This window comes from Geotrypetes seraphini, chromosome 9, assembly GCF_902459505.1.
Source record: "Geotrypetes seraphini chromosome 9, aGeoSer1.1, whole genome shotgun sequence".
In the NCBI taxonomy this organism is placed as follows: Eukaryota; Metazoa; Chordata; class Amphibia; order Gymnophiona; family Dermophiidae; genus Geotrypetes; species Geotrypetes seraphini.
The window spans coordinates 153,650,494-153,673,948 of NC_047092.1; the positions used below are offsets into that span (position 1 = coordinate 153,650,494).

Below are 23,455 nucleotides of genomic sequence, written 5' to 3' on the forward strand. Positions count from 1 at the left end.
TAGAAAAGAGAGAGTTGAAGAGGTTATGAACTGTGTGTTGGGTACATGTAAGTGTGTCACATCCTACAAAGACACACCTCATCTCGGCAGTCCTACATATGCGCTCATTCATTACTTGTGGTCACAGCGTAAGTTCAAGCATCATTTCAATGAGGTGTCTGTGATCTGAGTGTCTCATGAGGTATCTGGAGATAATACAATGGGAGCCACTCTTTCAAATGCAGGACACATACTTAATGCCATACAGAAGATGTAACACAAGATAATCATGGAGCAGGATGGTAAGGATGTGGTGGTAGGAGGGCAAATAGGGTCAAAACCGTAAGGACAATTATATAGTAAGTACTCATAAGCTCAGACGGTGTAAGTAACGTTTGCTGCAACAGGAACCATTGCCAAGCCTTCCTTTTTTGACATCAGAGTGAATTGACCTCGAAACATTCAGATCTTCAGAGAATACATTGCCTTTGACATCCAGTGAGCATGGTGCATGGCCCCAGGTGCCATGAATCATACTCCTCTTGCTGTAAGGGTTAAACCCCTATGTATATCTCCTACAGAATTCAAAATCTATGCCTGAACTGTGGAGGGCCTTTGGCCTATATCTGCTCCTTAGAGGTCTTATCTGGGGTTCACTGAGCTAATGCAACTTGGACTGTAAATTGCATCATAATCCTCTTGTCCACAGTCTGCAATGAGGGGGCAAGATGACCCCAGCCATGGTGATGCCTGAACTTGCTGTTGCTACCAGCAAGGAGCCGAGATTGAGGAGATATTTCTGGAGATGCTCAGGTCAAAAGGTCAGAACAGGAGGTATGGAGAACATCATCTTCTCCGATAAGCCCTGAGACCAGAGGGTATAAAGGAGCATCCCTGGAGGTTCCAAAAGACTGGTCTGCGCTACTCTGAGAAGTCTGCCCTTTGACACATGTCTGTCCCATGAAGATTGTTCCTGATGCTGATTCCAGGAAATCTGAGTCCTGTCTGCATCTCAAGTCTGATGCCTGAGGTCTGAATAAATGGGCCAGTGTCCCTGCCAGAGCTCTGGCATCCTGAGAGATATCTCTCCTATACAGATTGTGATACCTCTCCTACACGGGGCATTGCCTGAGATACTTCTCCTACTCTGACCAAGTAGGGCTCCTCCTCACCTGAATGTGCTGAGCATTGCTCCAGAAGCCAATCGTTGCTTGAGAGAATCCTCTCCTGCACTAACAGGTTTTCACAGCCTATAGGTAATTGTGTGTTTACTCCCAAGTGATTTATGCAAGAGTGAGTTATTGAGTATTCCCTAAGCATCCTAACTTGTCTAGTGCCTAAGTCTCACATTTACATTGTACTGTCTGAAACGAACAAGATCCGTTTCTTGGTCCCGAAATCGTCCTGCACACACTCTGTCATCTATTCAGATGTCTGGAGGCAATTCCCCTTAGAAAGAAAGAATACGCAGACAGTGTCCTAAAGGGATAGCCTATTTTATTATCAGTGTACATCCAGTTTTATATCTTTCAGTGGTAACCAACACAGGAGAAAGGGGTTGGACAGAAGGAAGAGGGGGGGGGGGGGGGGTTGAGCAGGATATGTACTTCTTTGTCTGAATCTAAAGGTGTTAAAAGCTTCCCTTATCACTCTCAACCGGTACATGGCAGTGGGGGGTTGAGCCTTCATTGTCTCAGACAGCTAACTTCGTTAACATGATTAAATGACCTCTTCCCAAACATCAAGTTTTTTGATTACCTCCAGCATAGACAGAGACAGAAAACTTATCTTTTCAAATGTGTCCTTTCACTGTCGGACCACTGTAGTTGCCACTTGTAGGAATAAATAACTTATTTTTTCTAATACTAAAACCAGTGCCCCGGCCGAAAGGCACCCAGAAGTCGACGCGATGACTTCGCGCACATGTGTGACATCTTCGTGTCAACGTCTGTGCATGCATAGAGGCCCAACTGGCTGCGACCCTGCCATTACAGGGAACTGGGAGGTGCGGGAAGAAGTGGAGAGACGCTGGCCAGGAGGAGAGTCAGCCTGCATCTTGAGCATTTGTCTGCAGTACCTTTCTTTGTCTTTTGTTCATCGTATTTGCACTGAACATTTGCTGGATTTTGCTTTTGTCCTTGCCCTAACCCAGATACAGTCTCATTCACCTTTCCTGTTTCATACTTTTCTTGATTAACAAATGGCCAGTATTCTTGAAAGTGCTTGAAAGGGGGAGTTGCATGCCCAATTTATTGTTCAATTTGTTGTTCCACTGCAATTTACAAAATACTGATAGCCTAATTTAGTTCACAACTGCCCATATTCAAGAATGCCTTAACCTAAGGCAGATTGCAGACTCATTACTATTTGATGCCTTCAGAACATCATTGTTGTCGAACTACCAGTATATATGTTCACCAGTTTAACTGATATTTTGCCTGAAATGTTTCTTCATATATACAAACAAAATTATGGGGATAAGAACATTTTTACAAGCTTCAAATATAAGCGCCATCCTAGCAAGGAGCCTAATGATGTGTAGCCAGCAGTGGAAAGACAATATCGCCTGGGGGATCAACATGCCAGTGAAGCTTCAGCACATGATTCCATCATTAATCCTCAGCTAGAGGAAGAGAAGGTGGACTTTATTAGAATCTGGTAAAGAAAATCAAGCTATACACCAAGAGAATTCAAACAAAATAAGAAATTATAAAATAATATAATTGTGCTAAGTGAACGAAACACTAAATAATGCCGCTGGAAGGCTAGATTAGAGATGTTTGTTGATTACATCATAGCACAGCCCGTCCTTACCTCCTGCAAGGGAAGCAATGCAGTTATCATGGGTGACTTCAACTATCCAGGGATAGACTGGAACCTAGGCACCTCCGGCTGCGCTAAGGAGACCAAGTTCCTGGATACTGTAGGCGATTGCTTCCTGGAACAACTTGTCAAGGAAAATACAAGAGGAAATGCAATTCTGGACTTAATTCTAAATGGACTGCGAGGACCAGCACAAGGTGTAGAAGTAGAAGGGACGCTGGAAAGCAGCGACCACAATATGATCCGCTTCGACCTGGATGCAGGTGAGAACCATCGGTCCAAAACGAAGGCCACGGTGCTGAACTTCCAAAAAGAGAATTCCGAAGGGATGATACTCATGGCGGGGAAGAAGATTAAGAAAAGGATAACCACTGTAAAAACGCTAGAGCAAGCTTGGTCCCTTTTTAAGGACAGTCACCGAGGCGCAAAATCTATATATACCGCGTATCAACAAAGGATCAAGAGGAAAAAGAACAAAGAACCGGCGTGGCTCACTGTAGAGGTGAAGGAAGCAGAGACAAGAAAACTTCGTTTAAGGAATGGAAAAGGTCAAAAACGGATGAAAACTGGAATAAGCACAAACAACATCAACGCAGGTGCCCCCTCTGCTCAAGGAATTACATTGGCTTCCAGTGTATCTCAGAATTCAATTTAAGTACATTTGTATTGCATTTAAGATCCTATTAGGCATTTTTGCCACTTTGATTCCTTTAGACTGGAATGTTCATAGTGCTCAAAAATTAAAACTTACATTTCCCTCTCTCAGTGGTAAAAACAAAACCTTTAAGAAATTTAGTTATTCTTTTGCTTTTAAATTAACCAAATTCTGGAAATCTTTACCGCTTACATTAAGACGTTTAGGTTCTTTTGCTTTATTCCGGAAAGTTCAGAAAACTTTTTTGTTTGCTAAACATTTTGGAAATTAACTCTTTCAGTCTACTTTTCCTTGTCAAATTTATGTATTATGTTTTACATTATTGTTAACCGAGCCAAGCTCCTCTAGGTTGATGACTCGGTCTATAAAACTAACAGCCTCTTTTACAAAGCCGCGCTAGTGGCTGCATTGCGCTAATGGCCCCAAGCCCATAGAGATTTAAAGGGCTTCGGGGCTGTTGCCGCACGGCAGCTGCTAGCATGGCTTTGTAAAAGAGGCTGTAAGGTTTAGTTTAGATTTGACTCATGCACATTTATATTACGTAGATATTTAAACATCTCTATCATATCTCCCCTCTCCCGCCTTTCCTCCAAAGTATACAGATTGAGTTCTTTAAGTCTGTCCCCATACTCCTAATCACAAAGACCACGTACCATTTTAGTAGCCTTCCTCTGGACCAACTCCATCCTTTTTATATCTTTTTGAAGATGTGGCCTCCAGAATTGTACACAATATTTTAAATGAGGTCTCACCAAAGTCTTATACAGGGGCATCAATACCTCCTTTTTCCTACTGGCCATACCTCTCCCTATGCAACCTAGCATCCTTCTAGCTTTTGCCGTCACCTTTTCAACCTGTTTGGCCACCTTAAGATCATCACATACAATCACACTCAAGTCCCGCTCTTCCGTTGTGCACATAAGTTCTTCACCCCCTAAACTGCAGCCCAAATGCATGACCTTGCATTTCTTAGCATTAAATTTTAGCTGCCAAATTTCAGACCATTCTCCAAGCTTCGCCAGGTGTTTCTTCATGTTATTCACACCATCCTGGGTATCTTACTCTTTGTGGATGATACCAAAATCTGCAATACAGGCAAATCTTACCCGACAGCCCTTCAGCAATTATTGTTTATAAAAATACTAGCTGATGCCCCGGCGTTGCACGGGTATTTAATTATAGCAATAACACTGTAAATGGATTCAAATAAAGATACTTTATAGTGGTGAATGAAATTATTTTTTTACAGCTTAATAAAAAGTACAATATTCAATTATAATGTAAAATATTTGACAAAATGAATACAATACAACTAACGCAAAACGTGATTATAAACAACATTTTTAGTTTCACCTCCTGGAGCAAGAACATATAAATTCTTGGGTGAACCCACCCTTGAGCAAGCAACATAGAGTTGTGGGCCGAGAGACCCCCAGAACATATCACCCCAGGTAGTGAGGGATCTGCATACCAAGTTTCGTTCAAATCGGTCAAGCCGTTTTTGAATTACTGTGAGAATGGCAGCTTTTTACATTTTTTCCATTGACATGAATGGGTGAAATCTGATTTTCTGTTTGTAGCTCCGCCCACGTGTGCAGGTGGGCCGCGATACCCCCAGAACATATCACCCCAGGTAGTGAGGGATCTACATACCAAGTTTCGTTCAAATCGGTCAAGCCGTTTTTGAATTACAGTGAGAAAGGCAGCTTTTTACATTTTTTCCATTGACATGAATGGGTGAAATCTGATTTTCTGTTTGTAGCTCCGCCCACGTGTGCAGGTGGGCCGCGAGACCCCCAGAACACATCACCCCAGGTAGTGAGGGATCTGCATACCAAGTTTCGTTCAAATCGGTCAAGCCGTTTTTGAATTACTGTGAGAATGGCAGCTTTTTACATTTTTTCCATTGACATGAATGGGTGAAATCTGATTTTCTGTTTGTAGCTCCGCCCATGTGTGCAGGTGGGCCGCGAGACCCCCAGAACATATCACCCCAGGTAGTGAGGGATCTGCATACCAAGTTTCGTTCAAATCGGTCAAGCCGTTTTTGCGTGATCGCGGCACATACACACACACATACATACCTCCGATTTTATATATATAGATTAAAGGCTAGATTCTATAAATGGCACCTAGCAGCGTCTAGATTGTAAACACCACTTGGCGCAGTTGTCAATCAACCATTAAGCACCATCTATAGAATCCCACCTAGCGGCTTCTAGGCATACTTAGGCATCCTAGAAGTAGGCACCAGTATATTAGGCAGGTTTTCAGGATATCCATAATGAATATGCACAAAAGAGATTTGTATGTAATGGAGTCAGTATTTGCAAATCAGTTGCATGCAAAGTCACTGTGGATATCCTAAAAACCTGACTGGCAAGGCCATACTCCAGGAATGACCTGGGAAACACCGATTTAGACGGATTGACTCAACTAGCAATCTAATCTCTTAATGTTTTTTTTCTTTTGTTGTCTGCTTTGGTGCTGCCAGTCAGGATACTTGTCTTTTAATTTATGCTTGTTCTCTGGTCTAATATATCTTAATCAACCTGATCTTCTGTTAGGAAATCTGCCCAGTTGAGTCCAGACTCCATTTTATGTTTCTATTAAATTAGAAAAGAATGCACTAGGAAATAATGGCAGATGCAAAGTTATTCTCTTTATGTTTGCAGTTATATGTTTTTAAGTACCCAGAAGAGGTCACTGTAGTAATGAGAAATTCTAGGGAATGTGTAGAAAATGAAATTTAGTATGATGGAAAGCTACTTTTAAACTACACTAGATAGTTCCTGTTTACTGAGACATCCTGTGCAACATATTGGAGTCAATTTTCAGAGGTATTATATGTATGCTGGCAGGTAGCAAACACATTAAGGGGTGCTAACTGATTGAGTGCATGATAAATGCTAAGGTGCCCATAGAATATAATGGATGCCTTCGCATTTAGCGTGTGCGAATCTGTAGCGCATGCTAAATCGGTTAACGCGCCTTAATCAAAGGACCCCAACTTACTTATCCAGGTATATTTTAAAGTTATATTGAAAATATGAAGTCATTAAAGTGTGCTACCAAATTAGCATACTGTAATGCGATTAGTGCATGCTATATGTATCTAGGACTCATTGCATAAAATTGGACTTCCTTTAAATAATGCGCTTTACAGCGTTAGTGAATGCTGACTTGGTAGTGTATCTTTAATATCACTAGCTATAATTGGCCAATTAGTATTCATATAAAAAGGGGCAAGGTAGGGGGAGTGGAGGCAGGTTCAAAAAGTATCCATTTAGAAGCAATATCCAACCATTAAAATGGATGTTATCTATTCAATTTAAGCCTGCCATGTTGCAGGCCTAAATTAAATTAATCATTTCTGGTGGTAGTTACTGTTTGGACATATTCATCAGCATTAAGTAAATGGATAATTCTGCTGATTATATACAGTACTCCCCTAAAATTTGTGGGGGTTCCGTTCCAGGAATACCCGTGAATTTTGAAAAACCGCAAATGCAGTTTTGAGTCTGTAAAAAGGCAGGAGATTGTAGCTGGGGCGTCAGCAGGTGCAGTAAATCATACCTGGTATGCTCCAGGAGGGAGAGGAGGAGGAATCGGCTGTGCAGAAGACTGATTGGCTGACCGGGGGGAGAGGAGGAGGAATCAACTGTGCAGAAGGCTGATTCGCAGACTCATTCCCTGTATTTTCTGACCGGAAGAGGCAGCCAGAAAATACCGCGAGTAACTGAGTCCGCGAATCTCAAATTCACGGAGGAACACTGTATATATTTTTAAAGGAGGTTTGTCAGACTGCTGGTGTATTTGAGAGTCGTAGATACATGACCATTTGGTCCCTAGATGCTTAGGTCTTGTTTCTTCATATTAGCAACATCATGATTCATTCTATCATGTTTAAGCATTCCATTTTTTAGGGTCACCTGATTTATCTTTGGTTTGTGACTTTATAGATCTTAATTCTGACTGGTGTGTTTAATTTCATAAGTCAATCACCCCAGCTGAGTATCAGTCTTTATTCACAACTGGATTTTGCGTTCATTGGTTTTGAATGATCAAACATAGTTGCAGTAATTGACAATATTTCTTTTCTTTTTCTTTCCCCAAAATATTTTATTAAATTTAAATATGTCATTACAATTGAAATATATAATGATAATAAAATAATAAAATAAATACATAAAAAGCAAATAAAATAAACATCAGGGTTGTCATAATATAATGAAAACATAAGCATAACAATCCTTTACTCCTTCATCTAAATCAGGGGTGTCCAACCTTTTGGCTTCACTGGGCCGCATTAGCCCAAAAATTGTTTATGGGTCCGCACAAACTTTCAAATGCTGCTGCAAGACACAGGAGGGAGCCGGCAAGATGGTAAACACCCAGGGGCAGCAGAGGAAAACACTGCATCGCCCTCGACTGGGGCCACACAAAATACTTCATGGGGCCGCATGCGGCCCTTGGGCCACAGGTTGGACACCCCTGATCTAAATGATCAACAGGTGTGGACATCAGTTGGTGCAATATCTTAAATCCAGATCTGAAATATCTTAAATCCAGATCTGAAATATTACAGTGCTTTCAAGAATTCTATCAATCATTATGAAGAAATTTAAAATGAAATTTAAAATGATTTGGACAATATTTCTTAAGTGTTAGAAAAAAGAAACATAGGCCTCCTTTTACAAAAGGGATTATCGTAACAGGCCGCGGTAATCATGCCAATGCTCATAGGGATTCAAAAGGTGTCAGAGCATTTGCCACACGACAACCACTATTGAGGGGGGGGGGGGGGAGATAGTAAAAAAAATTAAATTAACAAAATTGAATTTTTGAATTTTTTAAGCCATGTCTTGTAAATCGTACCAAACAAGATTGGCACCTAACTTTAGGCAACTCTTATAGAATTTCCCCCTTAATGTGCAATTAAACTCTGGTTTTGTTTTTTTTTTAAAAAAAGGTTTGAATAATTTCCATAAAGAAAAGTCCATAAGCTATTATTAAGGGCTAAATATTAGTGTACGCTAATGCATGCATGTTAGTTTATGAACGCATTAGCGGTTAGTGCACGCATAGATTTAGCATGCGCTAAACGCGCACTAAAACACTTAGCATACCTTAGTAAAACAGGGAGTAAGACTCTTAAAAATCCACTGGTTATTCCTAGGTTAAGCAGCTTAAAATCTGTTTTACTCTATGGGATTTTGCCAGGTATTTTTGACCTAGATTGTCCACAGCTAGGAACAGGGTGATGGGCTTGATGGATCTTTGGTCTATCCAAGTATGGTAACTCTTATGTTTATATGTTCTTATGATATGCTTATTTCTTTACCTTGTTCTAAAACTACAATAAAATAATTATGACAAAATATAGAGAGTATTAGACACTATTTTATCTGCCTTTCATTTGATTTCTTTAGCATCCAGAGACACACCTGATAATTTTTGTAAATAATAGAGCAATATATGTGTTGTCCTCTGAAACAGATGAACATAAATTGCATATCATTGTATCTCTCTATGGAATGCAGATTTGACATTTCTCATAACCAGGTACAGGTCTGTCTTTCTAGCAATTAACATACAAATTGCATATTCATATTGGATTGATAATATGGAAATATATCATACATATTTATAGTTATATATGTAGAAAAACCCAAAAAACGCCAAAAAGAACTCTGTGGAGTGACGATGTTCCTAAATGGACTTTATTTGAAAGTGTCAAAGTTCCAAAGGTACACTGAAATCATCCAGGGACCCCTGAAGAAGACTTTTTGTCGAAACGCGGACCGTGTTGGGTCCTGTATCCCTAGCGGACTAGGTCCTTTAAGGCTCTTATGTGGATGATTTATTTTTATGTGGATGGAATTATTTTATGTGGATGATTTCAGTGTACCTTTGGAACTTTGACACTTTCAAATAAAGTCCATTTAGGAACATCGTCACTCCAGAGAGGTTTTTTTTTTGTTTTCTCTGGATTTTCTTCTTTGTGGATATTTTGGGGTCAATTCCTTTTGTTTTTTGCTTGTTGCTATATATGTAGAAAATCAGAGGTGATACAGTACAATATTTTACCTTGATAAAGAAAGAGATGGGTTTCTCTGATTAAAAGTGAGCAAGAGTTATGGGAAAGCCAATTTTCAGTCACCCTTTCCTCCCAGTCCTTGTAGGCACAGGAGCCAGATCTTTGGATACTGTGGGTGCTTAAACTTCCCAAATATTGAACAATCTTTTTGACTACAGTATTTATCCAAGGAGGGGTAATTTCCATTGGATTTAGCACCCACAATCATTGTGAAAAGTTGGTTTTTAGGCTTGTAGGTCCATGCTTAGTATGCACTTATTTATTTAATTTGATTTATATCCTATCCTCTCCAAGGAGCCCAGAACGGGTTGCATGGTATCATACATAACAGTTACCAATAGCACATATACCAATTAACAACAAAGAACAGAAGACTAAGGCAATAGGGTACCGTGAGATGCATCCAGTTCAATTGTTCTGGATTAGCAGATACTTGGGGCCTTATTCTATATAGGACACCCAGTCTCAGCAGCCACCTAAGTGGCTTTTAAAAATTAAATATGGGCGTCCTATATAAAATTGCATCTGTCCTAATGGACAGATGCCTAACCCCGCCTAACCCCCGATTCTCTAACCAGCGTCCATATCACAGACATTGTTTAAGTATTGCATTGTCACTGAGATGATCACGGCATGGGAATCTCCCTGCCATGATCAGCTGAGCGGCAGCAGGGAACCCCTGAAACCCCCCACATTGTCCATGACAGGAAAGATGCCCACTCCCTCCAGCTAGTACCCTCCCCAAACCCATGAGCACCAGAACCCCCCACCCCCAAAACTCTGACACCTACCTCCCAAATCCCATCTGGCCCCCCCTACCTTTAAAAGCAAGGCCAGCCAGAGGGATACCAAGACCCTCTGGCCAGCAGACCTGTCTCATCAAAATTATGGGTTTTCTCTTTTCGGGGTGGGGCCTAAAGCCCTGATAGGCCCAGACGCCTAAGGCCCCTCCCACAGGAGAGGCTTTAGGAACTGGGCCAACTGGAGTCTTAAGCCTTCTTCCCAGTACATTCTTGGATGCACTGGGAGTAGCCTAAGACTCTAATTGGCTAGATACCTAAAGCCACTCCCATGTAGTTTCCTCCAGTTGAATTTGTCACCATTCAGCCTGGATTTGTGACATTTTCTCTCTGCTTTCCTTATTTCCTTACATTCTTAGTTCTTAGGTTGTCAGTGGACCAAGGTTGTAAGAGTAGCATTTAATTTCTTTGACTGAGGCTAGGTCCTTGTAGAGGTTTTTTTTACTTAGGTGTGCCAGGTTGTGGCCACTTCATTGATGGATTTTTGGTTTGAGTTCAATGTTCTTGCTAGGTTAGAAAGGCTTGAGGAGAGATTCTTTAGGTTAATTGAGTCATTGTTATAGACATTCTTCTGAGACATTCTTCTGATGTAGTTGCTTCTTAGGTGTTGATTGATTTGTCATGTATGATGGTTGAATGTGATAATATGGTGGTCAGACCAGGGTAGTGGTTTGATGGAGCAGTTGGTGGTTGTTGTGTTGATAGATGAGTCATTTTGGATGAATATTAGGTCTAGGACATAACCCACTGAGTGGGTCGGTGAAGAGCCTATTTGGTGGAAGCCATGATCAGATAGTGATAGGAGGAAATCCACTGGGGATCTGGTCTCATTTGGGTAGTTTGTGAAGTTAAAGTCTCCTAGGATGGTGATCCGGTTGTAAGAGATTGTCATCTTGCCAAGGATGGCTAGAAGTTCATCTAGGATGGCCATCAGTGAATGGGGAGCTCTGTATATCAGGGCTATTGTAAAATTTATATTGTGTCCTACTGAAAATATGAGGCATTCAAGTGTGTTTAGTGTGATAGCATCTATTAATTTTTTGGTTGAGGTTGGATTTGATGATGGAAGCTACACCTCCACCTCTACATATTTCTGTTTTTAGTGTATGATTACTTATTCCATACTAGACTAAGGCACATCTATGTTCTGTGTGTATGAAAAAGATATGGTTTTTTGTTCGCATCACAGTGAAGGATTGATCTGTACTAATCTGGCTTCAAGTATTCAAAGGCAAGGAGGTAACACTCCAAACAAAGATCAGACTTGGCCATGCACTCATTTTCTCAGTGGTCAATTATATGAAAGCTGGACACTACAGAAACAAGACAGAAACAAGACTGATTCATTTGAGTTTTGGTGCTGAAGAAGGATTTTAGGCGTGCCGTGGACTGCCAGAAGAACTAGCAAATCGATTCTAGAAGAGATCATACCGGTTATGTCACTAGAAGTCCAAATGATGAAGTTATGACTGTCTTATTTTGGTCACACCATCAGAAGAGAGAGAGATCACTGGAAAAGGACATCATGTTTGGGAAGATCAAAGGAACCAGGCGAAGAGGGCGACCTGCAATCAGATGACTGGACACATTGAAAACAACCATGGGGATGAAGCTGGAGGACCTTTCCGGACTAGCACAAAACCGATTTCTTTTTAGATCCACAATTCATCAAGTCGCAAGGACTCAGTCACGAGTCAATGACATCTAACAACAATCTGGCTTGTTTAGTTTTACAATGTTCTAGTGTTTACTACAGTGCTTAAGATGCTGCCTTTTCCTAGGTACTCTTTTGTTGTATGACTCATGAATTATTACAAAAAATTTTTTTCATATAGAGGAGGAGGGTGTTAAAACAATGATCAGCCCTGGGTATTCTTAGGTGTAAGCAGTATAGACTCAAGATGCTTTGGAGATCTTACTGGGTGCTTATAACGAGGATTGGCCATAATTGAAAGCAGAATGCTGGGCTTCATGGATGATCCAGTTTGTAGTGAATTGGTGTGAAGTCCTCAGAGTTACAATACCCATCGACTTTGCAAATACCTATGTTGTGTTGAAAATTAAGCATAATGATTTGATTGTAATGTTGAGGTCATGATTAGAACCAATATATCATTATGACTTTAGCACTCTGCTGTCTTATTTTGCTGTGCCTGAGCTGTTATGTAAAATATTTATCTTTCATATAAACTGTAGCAGAGATTTATGAGATTAATATGTAATACAGTACTCTGAAATATTCCTACATCTTTAACAATAGCAGGTTAATAAAACATATAACCAGTGAGACTGTGAGGGAACAATGTTAATGGCTTAAATTATTGCCTCTGTCAGTTTAATATACTTGCGTACTGATAACTCGCTCTCCCATGAAATTTAAAGTGGTCTTAGAAACCCCAGGTAAGTTGAGTTGCAATAATGTAAATACATAAATGTGAAAGGTGTCAGTCTTAAAAATATGTGATGTTTTTGCCCTTAAATGGAAATAAAACAGAATTTCCCCAATGATTTAAGTAGATGTTTTGTATAAAATACAGAATATATGTATAATGTTTTCATGCAGCTTCACTTCCATCACGTTTTTCATTGCTATACATTTATTCACCGTCATTTTTAATGAATACTGTCAAGAATCTCATTTCCTTTCATCTGAACCAATTAGTTGCTTAACACTCTTCATTTGCTCAAGTAACACTTAGCTGATATCAATGAGTCAGATGTAAATTGGTCTCTACTTTCCTTTTTAACCTACTTTTGTACTGGAGTGAGGAAAGGTAGTAGATGGATCTTTGAAGCCTACTTCATCGTATTCATCGGTTCTCTATCTTATTATTCCCAGGAGTTAAGTATAGCATGAAAAAAAATCACTTTGAAAAGTTGACTACAGTACTAAGAAAGCAAACACCACTATGGTGTCAATATTCAAAGGGGTTTAACCATGTGGGAGAGGCTTCTGACTGGTTAAACCCCGTTGAGGTAGCCAGCTGCCAGTATTCAGTGGCACTTAACTGGATAGTGTCATTGAATATTGCCTCTAGTTGGCCATCCCCACGGCCTGGTTTAAAACAGATCAATGCCAAATATGGCCGCTTTTATCCTGCAAAAATGAGAATTACAATAAATAATGTAACACAATCGTTTGATGAACCAGTTGACCTTTAAAAATTATTTGTATCAACAAAGCTACCTGAATATGACAACCTGACTTAATATTATTATTGTTAAGTTCATTCTACTTACTGATTGGTAATCTCTCTGTATATTCGTGTCATGCTAGGTTTAAATTACATTACATTAGTGTAATCCGCCATTACCTTGCAGTTCAAGGCGGATTACACATGCTTGAGTACCTGATTGTAAAACCGCTTAGAAAACCTTGATAGGCGGTATATAAAATCCTAATAATAAACTTAAACACAAGAGTTGTCAGGTTACAAGAATTGTAACATTACATAAGAATTGTCATAAGAATTACATAAGAATTGTTGAGAAGTTAAGGAGATACATGTTGAGTAATTAGAAACATTTTAGATTAGATATGGGTGGAGTGTGTGGTAGGTGGAGTTTGAGAAGGAATCATTAGACTATCAGTTAATTGTCTAGCCATAGTATTGTGTAGCGCAGTGGTTAGAGCTACAGCCTCAGCACCCTGAGGTTGTGGGTTCAAATCCAATGTTGTTCCTTGTGACACTGGGCAAGTCACTTAGGGCTCCTTTTACAAAGGAGAACTGGTGAGCACGAGCAGGCCAGGTTCCCTAGGCATTGGGGTGTCCTCCTCAACGCCGCGATGCTCCCATGGCGAGGGCTGAACTGTGGCCTCCACCACAGTTCGGGTCACCTCCCTCTGCTCACCCCGCCCCCCCATTCTTACATCCCTGACCCTGATTGGCTTCCCCTTCCTGGCCCTATTTATCCCTACCTCAATTCCCCCCTCTCCCCCTCTCTACCTCCCTTTCCTCCCCCTCCCCTAGACAACGGCCTCGGCCATTTTGTCGCCGCTGCCCCCTATAGGGTGGGGCACTTGTGCTTAGTTCCAGTTTTGCCATCATCTTCTTTCAAAAGAAAAAACAAACTGAAATCAAGCAGGGTTCAAAAGGAAAAAAAAAAACATTATCATAAAGTTCCTACGAGTTGTTCTGTTGTCAAGCAGGTTATATTTTTCAGTCCCCCTGAAAATAAACAAAAAGGCAAAAACTGGGACCAAAAACACACACATTTAAACAGTCCTTTTAACCACAGCCTTATGGCTCCTCCACCACTTGTGTAAACAGTTTTAAGCCAGCAGTTTTAAGTCCAAAAACAAACTCCAACCCCACCCCCACCCCCCAAAAAAACACCAAAAACTCTGTTGCTTTCAGTTTGGAGCAATAATGAAACATACCTCTGTCCTTATCACAGTCTTTTCAGTTCAAGAAAGTCTCTCTTATGTTAATGAAAATTTCAGACACAAGCAAGTCCATAGGCTCAAACAGCTCATCTTCAGGAGTCAGCTCCCCTGGCACTTCTATACACTTCTCTATGCTTGAGAGCTCTGTTAGAGGCAACGGAGCAGATTCATCCAGTTCCAACATCTCTATGTCTGGCTTTAGCTCAGGCTGGGATTTGCCCCATGGCAGGTCCTTCTGTTCTCCTTGTTCCTACTTATCTCTCTGCTGGAGAATGACAAAAAGACAAATTTTTCCCCATCCCCACAGGAACTCAATTTCCCCGTACCCTCCCCGTGGGTTTTGTCTTTGTTCCTGTCCCTGCTCCATTCCTGTAAGCTTTGTCTTAGCCACATAAGCCTCAAACACATATGATTTTAAAGTGTTTGTGCAGATGAGGACGGAGCTGGCAGGAATGGGACAGGGACAGGAAAAGAATTTGCAGGCACGGGACGGGAAAATGAGTTCCCGCGGGGATGGGGGGAAATGTGTCCCCATGTCATTCTCTACTCTCTGGCCCCTTTTCTGTCTGAGACTCTGCCTTTTGTTTGTGAGAGCCCCGCCCAAACCTACATGGGGCTGGAATGGGCCATAGCTCTCTTTGGCTCCCCCTTTGACCAACCTGCAAACTGCTGCCTCTCCTGATTACAGGGAACTGAGCCTGCTTTCTTACTGAAACTTTGGAAGGTTTTGTGTGCTGTCTAACCATAGCTTTCTCTTTAGAGGTAAATGAGCTATCTTGCCAGTGGTCATGTTCTGAGGAAACTGTGTCTGGATAGGCAGCCTCACCTGTCCGCAAGTCAGGGTCAAGGTCCTGGTGAGCTTTTCCCACTTTTGGAATGCTTTTCTTTATTCTTTTAAATGGTGACACACCAGCAGCAGCACTGGATTTGTCACACTGTTCACACAATTTAATTGGCTAAAGAGCTACGCATGAGTAATAATAGGATGCTCACAACCAATTACTGATGTTAATTGGCACCAGTTAGGATTTGCAGGTGCATATGGCTGTGTGCTGTTCCATAACACTGGGTATCTAAATCCCATTGCACCCAACCCCAAAGGGAATGTGGCCGTGGGTCAGGGGCATTCCAAAATGTTGCATGCAGTGCAATGACATAGTAAGGGAGAGCGGGGGATGGCACAATCGTGATGGGGGATCCAGTGCCTCTCCTCTCCTCCTCTCCACTCCCTCGTACCTCTTGAAATGTTCAGCGCATCTTCCACCTTCTGCTCATGTCGGCCTTGGCTTCCTTCTGACATCATTCCCTGGTCATAGGACCAGGACATGACATCATAAGGGAGCCGAGGCCAGTGCGAATAGGAGATGGAAGATGCTACTTGTGCCAGCGAACATTTCAGAGGTATGTGTGTGTGTGTGTGTGTGTGAGGGGGGGTGCTCGGCAGGGCAGGAAAGAGTAGGGGGCACTCAGTGCAGTGATGCCAGGCGCCACCATCCCAGGTGCCTCCCTTCCTCATTATGCCGCTGGCACAGTGTTCTAGAATGATGGATCTCTGTACCCAGCTTTCAGCAGGCATGAGTCTGGTGCCCAGAGCTGGATGTGGGAATCAGTACTAAGCACCATTCTATAAAAGATGCACGGCCTTTATAGAATAGCAATTAGTGCCAATCTTTTCTGGTGCCCATTTTTTGGCATCATTTATAGAATTTTCCTCCCTATGTGACATTGAGTAGAAAGCCCTCTTTTTAATGTATGCTAAAGTATGGGGCACACAAAGAGTTCTCAATGATATCCTTTTCGGCATTTTCCTTTGTACAATAAAGCCAATCTGAATCAATGTTTGCGGATGACATTTTTTATCAAAAGCTTCTATACTGCTACTAATGACTGGGGAGTCAATTCAGAGCAGTTAACATGAGCTTATATAATGGTGCTATGATACATGAGCTTCAGTAATGGTGTTACAATATATGAGCTACGATAGATAAGTTTCAGTAATGGTGTTACAATACAATACATGAGCTACGATGTCAGTCTTACTTTAACTCTTCCAATGTATGGGCTTTAGTAATGGTGTTATAGTACAATATATGAGCTACGGTATGGACTTTAGTAAAGGTAACATTACAGGGTTAGAGTGTTTCTGTGATGTTATCTCCTGTATACATGAGCTTCAGATGGTGTTCATTGATGGTTTTTGTTTTGTATGTTGAGTTGGATAATAACGGGAAGAGGCTTTAATTGACTAAATGATCATTTATCAGCAGTTGCTTCTTGTTCGTTTAATAAGGTGACGTGAAAAACATATATGGTACATGTAAGAAGGTAGGGGAAGTTCCTATGTCCAACCATTCAAGCATATTCTGGAAATAAGAAATGTGGTCCTTTGCCTCGAGAATTTTTTTTTTCTTTTATTGATGTAGAATTATCATCATTTGCATTACAGATAATACTGACAACTTGATGAACTTTAGGTATGTGGTTGAAAATATGGCTTTACTGATGTTAAAAGTATATGTATAGTGTATAGATTTAAGAGGAAATAATAATAATAATTTTATTCTTATATACCGCCATACTGAAAAAGTTCTAGGCGGTTCACAACAAGGTGAGCTAATACATGGGATACAGATAAATACAAATTAGAATAATGGACTTAAAAACAGATAAAGACAGAAAACATTTACAATATAATGCAGAAAATGCCGGCATGGCAGGGAAAGAAGTAAGGTACATATTGTAGAATATAGTTAATAGCAGGGAAACATTCAAGCCACGTATACAAAAGTTGCTGACAATAACACAAGCTGTATGAAAAATCATAATATAACGGAGAAAAATAAACCTCAATTGTGGGAGGCTGGGACTACACAAGTACCCAACCCTCAACACATCATCACGGGTTTATAAAAAAACTCCGCATACATATAAATAAGTAGATAAATCACTCATGTCCATTCATACAGAATCGCATTTTTTTCAAAAGCTTTTTTTATAATAATGACAGCTGTGAGCACCAAATTCCATGTATTATTCGTGTCAAAAACTGGTGACCAGAATCCCAAACTTAACTAGATTAATAGCGAGGGCTACAGCTCAGTTTCACTTATGTAAGCAGTTTTGGAGGCATGGAGCACAAAATCACAATCTAGGAAAAAATACACTCATCTGAAGGTGTGAAATTTCAAAAGAGGCTTGCAACTCCTAATCCCGAAAGAAAAGACTTTCTGTTTCGCCTGGAAAGGGCTACTTCAGGGGATATATGCCATCTTCAAATGTCTCCTTGCTTCTTACAATCCAATGGTAGTGAGGCCGGCTCCTCTCGAAATGGTACTGGGACTGTGAGACGCGCCCGGCTCGAATAAAAAACAAAACGAACCGGGCGTCATAACGTCATCACGAAACGTGATGCGTGATAGGCTAAACATCGGCATATAAAAAAACACAAAACAATCACCAATGAAGAGTTAAATGATAATACTCAAATTCAGAGAAAAGGTTGCCATTCATAAGCTGTATTTAGACCCAACGGTTCCAAAGTCTGTAATCGATTGATCCACTGTTGCTCCTTCTGCCACAACACTCTTCTGATGTCTCTTCTTCTCTGGGTAAGAGGCAATAAATAAGAATCTGAGTGATCTGTTATGTCATACTTCTAAAGAAAAATTTATAGATGAAGATTTAAACACCATATTTGGACACAGGCCGTGTGGCCACTGCTCAAATTGCAACATAATGGTTACTGTTTGTAATTTTATTAATCCTAACAATGGTAAGAATTATATTCTACATCACTCGTCTTCATGTCAATCTATGAATATCGTTTATGCAATTCAATGTCCATGTGACCTATTATATATAGGTCAAACATCACGGACTTTAACTGTAAGAATAACTGAACATAAAAGTTGTCTTAATACTCGAAAATTAACAGCTCCCATGGTTGCTCACTGCATCCAATGTGGTCATAGATTTGAAAACTTGAGATGTTGGGTAATTGAAAAATTGCCTCTTACCCAGAGAAGGGTCCTGCAGGTCCTATCTAGCCTGCTCAGTTTAATTCCATGTAGAAAACCTTAGTCCTTGTGTGAGTTTCAGGTTCCCTTAGTTGGAAAGTTTCCAGTGAGCTAAATTATTTGTTCTTTAAAAATCTGTTCAAACAATGGCTTCTATCCAGGTTTGGCCACAGGCTACTGATTAATTGGAAGCTATGTAGTGAGACCTGGGGATGTGTGTTCTTATGAAATGTTAATAACATTGCGAAAAAAGAATGATAGAAAAGGAAAACCCTGAAATGATTTTATTTATTTATTTTTTTTTTTCATGTTGTCAAGAGCGTACACTCTTGTCCAATGCATACAGAATGCAGTCACTCATTTGTTATGGAGTTAAAAAGCTTTCTGATTTTACCATGCCTGTGTTAAATCTTTCGCTGGCTTTTACAAAGCTGAAGTACAAGTTTCTACTGCAGGCCAGCGAGGTAAATTCTCCAACACTCATAGAATTCCTATAAGCGTCGGCGCATTTACCTCACTGGCCCACGGAAGAAACCTGTACCACAGCTTTGTAAAAGGAGCCTTTTATTAGTTATCTATTGGGTCATTCTACCAAACTGCAGTAAAAAGTGGCCTTAGTGCATCTTAATGCGGGTCATACTCTCACGCATGCAGGAACATTTTCAAAACATACGTCTAAGTCTGATTTGGACGCATGGCGCTAGACATCCAAAGTTGGCAGTAAGAAAATATCTATTTTTGAAAGACAAACCAACATATGTTTAGCAATATATATATTTAAAATCCTTTATCTGGATTTCTAGGTCATTGGGACACCCAGATTGCCAGGATGTCTATCTTTATACCACATTTTTTTTTTTTTTTTTTTTTTAATATGTAGGTATCATGGTATTGGAGAAGGATTTTATGTATGCCATGGACCACTAGAAGAGCTAACAAATTGATTTTGGAAGAGATCAAACTGGTTATATCACTAGAAGTCCAAATGAAGTTACAACTGTCTTATTTTGGTCATACTGTCAGAAGAGAAAGACCATTGCAGAAGGACATCTTGTTTGGTAAGACTGAAGGAACTAGGCGAAGAGGGTGACCTGCAATCAGATGGCTAGATATGTTGAAATCAACCATGGGGATGATACTGGAGCACCATACTGGACTAGCACAAAACCGATTTCTTTTTAGATCTGTAATTCATCAAGTCGCTAGGACTCGAGCACAAGTCGATGGCACCTAAGAAGAAGGGCAACAAGGGCACATGCCATAATTACTGTTGGATGCCTAAGCGCACCCCAGGGTAAGACATTTTTTGCTGCAGTATGCATGCAATAGTGCTCATTGCAGCTTAGTAATAGACTCATTTATCTGTTAGATGGAAATTGAACAGGTCAGTATTTAAAAATAACCTATATAGACATCAAGTACTGCTTTCTGAATAAGTGGTGTTGGTTAGGCAATCTGGTAATATTTAGTGGTACTATCTGGTAGGGGTATGCAGGCAAAAAAAAAATCATCTTGTTTGACTTCAGGTATCATTTTCAGGTTTTATCATTTTGTTTTCATAAATGTTCCCCTCACCCCCAAAAACCTGCTTATCAAAATCCACCCCAGTTGCCTAATCACAACCTGAAGCCCCGATGAAAACCCATATCCCCAAAGCATCACCTGAGCCAATCGAAACGCCTCACCTGGAGTACTGCGTCCAGCACTGGTCGCCATACATGAAGAAGGACACTACTCGAAAGGGTCCAGAGAAGAGCTACTAAAATGGTTAAGGGTCTGGATGAGTTGCTGTACAGTGAGAGATTAGAGAAGCTGGGCCTATTCTCCCTTGAAAAGAGAAGACTGAGAGGAGACATGATCGAAACATTCAAAATACTGAAGAGAATAGACTTAGTAGATAAAGACAGACTGTTCACACTCTCCAAGGTAGGGAGAACGAGAGGGCACTCTCTAAAGTTGAAAGGGGATAGATTCCATACAACCTTAAGGAAGTTCTTCTTCACCCAGAGAGTGGTGAAGAGCTGCAACACTCTTACAGAGGCTGTTGTAAGGGAAACCACCCTCCAGGGTTTCAAGACTAAGCTGGACAAGTTCCAGCTAAACTGGGATGTATGCAGGCGAGACTGGGCTCATTTAGAGCACTGGTCTTTGACCGGGGGCCGCCGCGTGAGCGGACTGCTGGGCAGGATGGACCACCGGTCTGATCCAGCAGCGGCAACTCTTATGTTTTTATGTTCTCTGATCCAAGATCAAAATTTAATTAACCATTTGGCACAGGGACTGAACAGAGTCTTTACCGATGTTTTGCATGCTCTGTTCTTCATGGGTTTAATTGTACCTCGGGCTTTTTCACTGAGGGAAGTGGAAAGAATACACTTTGAGGTACAAATACCACCTCTGAAGCAACCCTGTTGGGGGGGGGGGGGGGGAAACATGACCGTGTTGGGCATTCTTTTATGTGATCTCCTACAATTAACAACCTTAATTGACTTCCAATGTGTCTGCTTCATCATTTTCCATTTTACTGGGATTACTTGTCCATCCATTTTCTTGGTTCCTTTTTCTGACCTAGGCATCCTGTATGAAGTGGGGTTTCAAGTTTGACAAAATAAAATAAAAGATCTTCTGTGCTTGTGCCAGTTCTTCTTGAATTCTTTTCTTGAATTTCGATTTTAATCTCCACTACCCTGGGTGACCATTCCATGCATTCAGAACTTTACCATAAATATTTCCAATAATGTTACTCCATTTTGAGCCTCATACCATGACCTCTAACTATAGCACTTCCTCTCCATTGAAAGAAGTCTTTTTCTTGTACGTTGTCTCTGCTTCTTTTTACTAGATAAACCTCTCCTTACGTGTCTTTGCATTCTTATGGCTCCAGTTATTTCTTTATTAAACTGTTTTACTACCAAATAAATTAAATCTCCCTTTTTATTTCTAGATACGAAAGCCTATGCATCAAACTTTAATGTGCACCTTAAGGGTCATTTTTATTAAGGTCTTGAAATGACATAAAATGCTCCCTCAGTACATTAATTAGCAAGCAAGAAAATTCACTTTCATTAATATGTTAATGAAGGAGCATCATATGCAAATTGGGCTTTACTGAGCCCACAGGGTGTAGCAGGGTATGCAATCCACACTCACTATTTTCTGTGGCCTCAATAATGGGTAAAAATTTAACATCTGCCTCAAGCCACATGTCAATTTTTCACTGTGAATAGAAAAGTCTTCAAGTCCCCATGCTTATTCTCTTTCACTATGAGAAGGTATACGATAGGAGATTTTTTTTTCTTCTTCACACAGAATATAGGAGAACACAGAGTGCTCTGACAAAACACGGCCCTCCTCAAGTGATCTGGAAGCAGGACTAATGCATAACCATTATGCTTCCTTGGCAAAATTTAAATCACCCCACCAAATCATCTTTCAGACCCATATTCTATCACTGAGATTTTGATAATTATAAACTTAACAGTAATAATTACCCTGAGACCACCCTTCCTCCTATATATAGATGTAATTAAGTCCATGCCCAAACCATATCTGTCGACTAGCCACCCAGTTGATTCCCACCAGAGAATTCCCACCCACCAATTGCCTTCTGGATAGTCCTACTAAGGCCAGGTTCCCACCCACACAGTTTCTCACCCATTACTTTTTTTTTTTAATCATACCAGGTTGCTGTTTATGCTGTAATGAGACAAATCAAAGAAAATCGACCCCGGGGAATCCAAGAGAAACCAAAAAAGCACTGTGGAGAGACAATGATCCTAAAATGGACTTTAATTGAAGTTCCAAATGTACATAAAAAAGCCAAGTTCCAAATAAACAATCCACATAAATGGTATAAGTCCACATAAAAATCAAAAGGATCTAAAAGGCTAGTGGCGCAGGACCAAACACGGTCCGTGTTTCGAGAAGGTGTCTTCCTCAGGGGTCCCTAAGGATCCTATGATGATGAATACTTGGAGCAACTGTGTGTGGAGAATCAAATGCTGCCGGAACATAAGGCAATGCTGTAATGAGACACATCAGAGAATTTTCCACAGTTGGTTGCTGTTTAAGCTGTAATGAGATGCATCGGAGAGTTCTCCCCAGTTGCTGTTTTGAATACATCAGTTCTGGGTGTGTTCTGAGTGTGTCAATGTGACGCATCCAATCAGCGTTATAAATTCAGGTAACTGCTTATGCCTTTCCAATTGAGTGCATTCAGGTAACTGTTTTAAAACAAGATATGCATTTGTCTTTTCCAGAATAAAAAAAACTTAAAGTGAGTTGGATTTGAGATGGAGCACGCTCATTGTAGCTCTTGAATGCAAGAAAGGGGTTGCCATTTTAATTAGGGAGTCACCAGATATTAAAATTCTTATTCAACAATCTGATACTAAGAGTCAGTGGTTCTAGTTGAACACAAAGATAGTAGAGCCTATATTTAGTTATATGATTGATTCCCCATATTTTCCACAGGTGCGTAACTGTTTTAAAGCTGATTTTGCTACAGTGCTGCTTTAAATATGTATGACTTTGTTTTTAAATCCTGTGTTGGCATTATGGAAAATTTGATGCAAATTCAGTCCTGGTAACATTTTAAAGATATACACGCAAGGTTTAAAGGTTTTCTTAATGAAGAATTTTGACTCAATGAAGCACGTTTTGTAGTGTTCCAATTTAATAACCGTCTCATATCTT

The 23,455-nt window shown here is 40.4% G+C and overlaps 1 long non-coding RNA gene across 3 annotated transcripts in view; it reads left to right on the forward strand.

Moving 5' to 3' along the window:
* The window catches only part of LOC117366362, a 520,534-nt gene extending 497,307 nt beyond the window's left edge, over positions 1-23,227 (forward strand). For 2 of the 3 annotated variants that reach the window (XR_004540568.1, XR_004540567.1), the window contains 2 exons: positions 19,641-20,054; positions 22,444-23,227. This is a non-coding gene — a long non-coding RNA (uncharacterized LOC117366362). The remainder of the gene's footprint in view (positions 1-19,640; positions 20,055-22,443) is intronic. The other variant, XR_004540569.1, reaches the window with a different exon arrangement.
* The last annotated feature ends 228 nt before the right edge of the window (positions 23,228-23,455 follow it).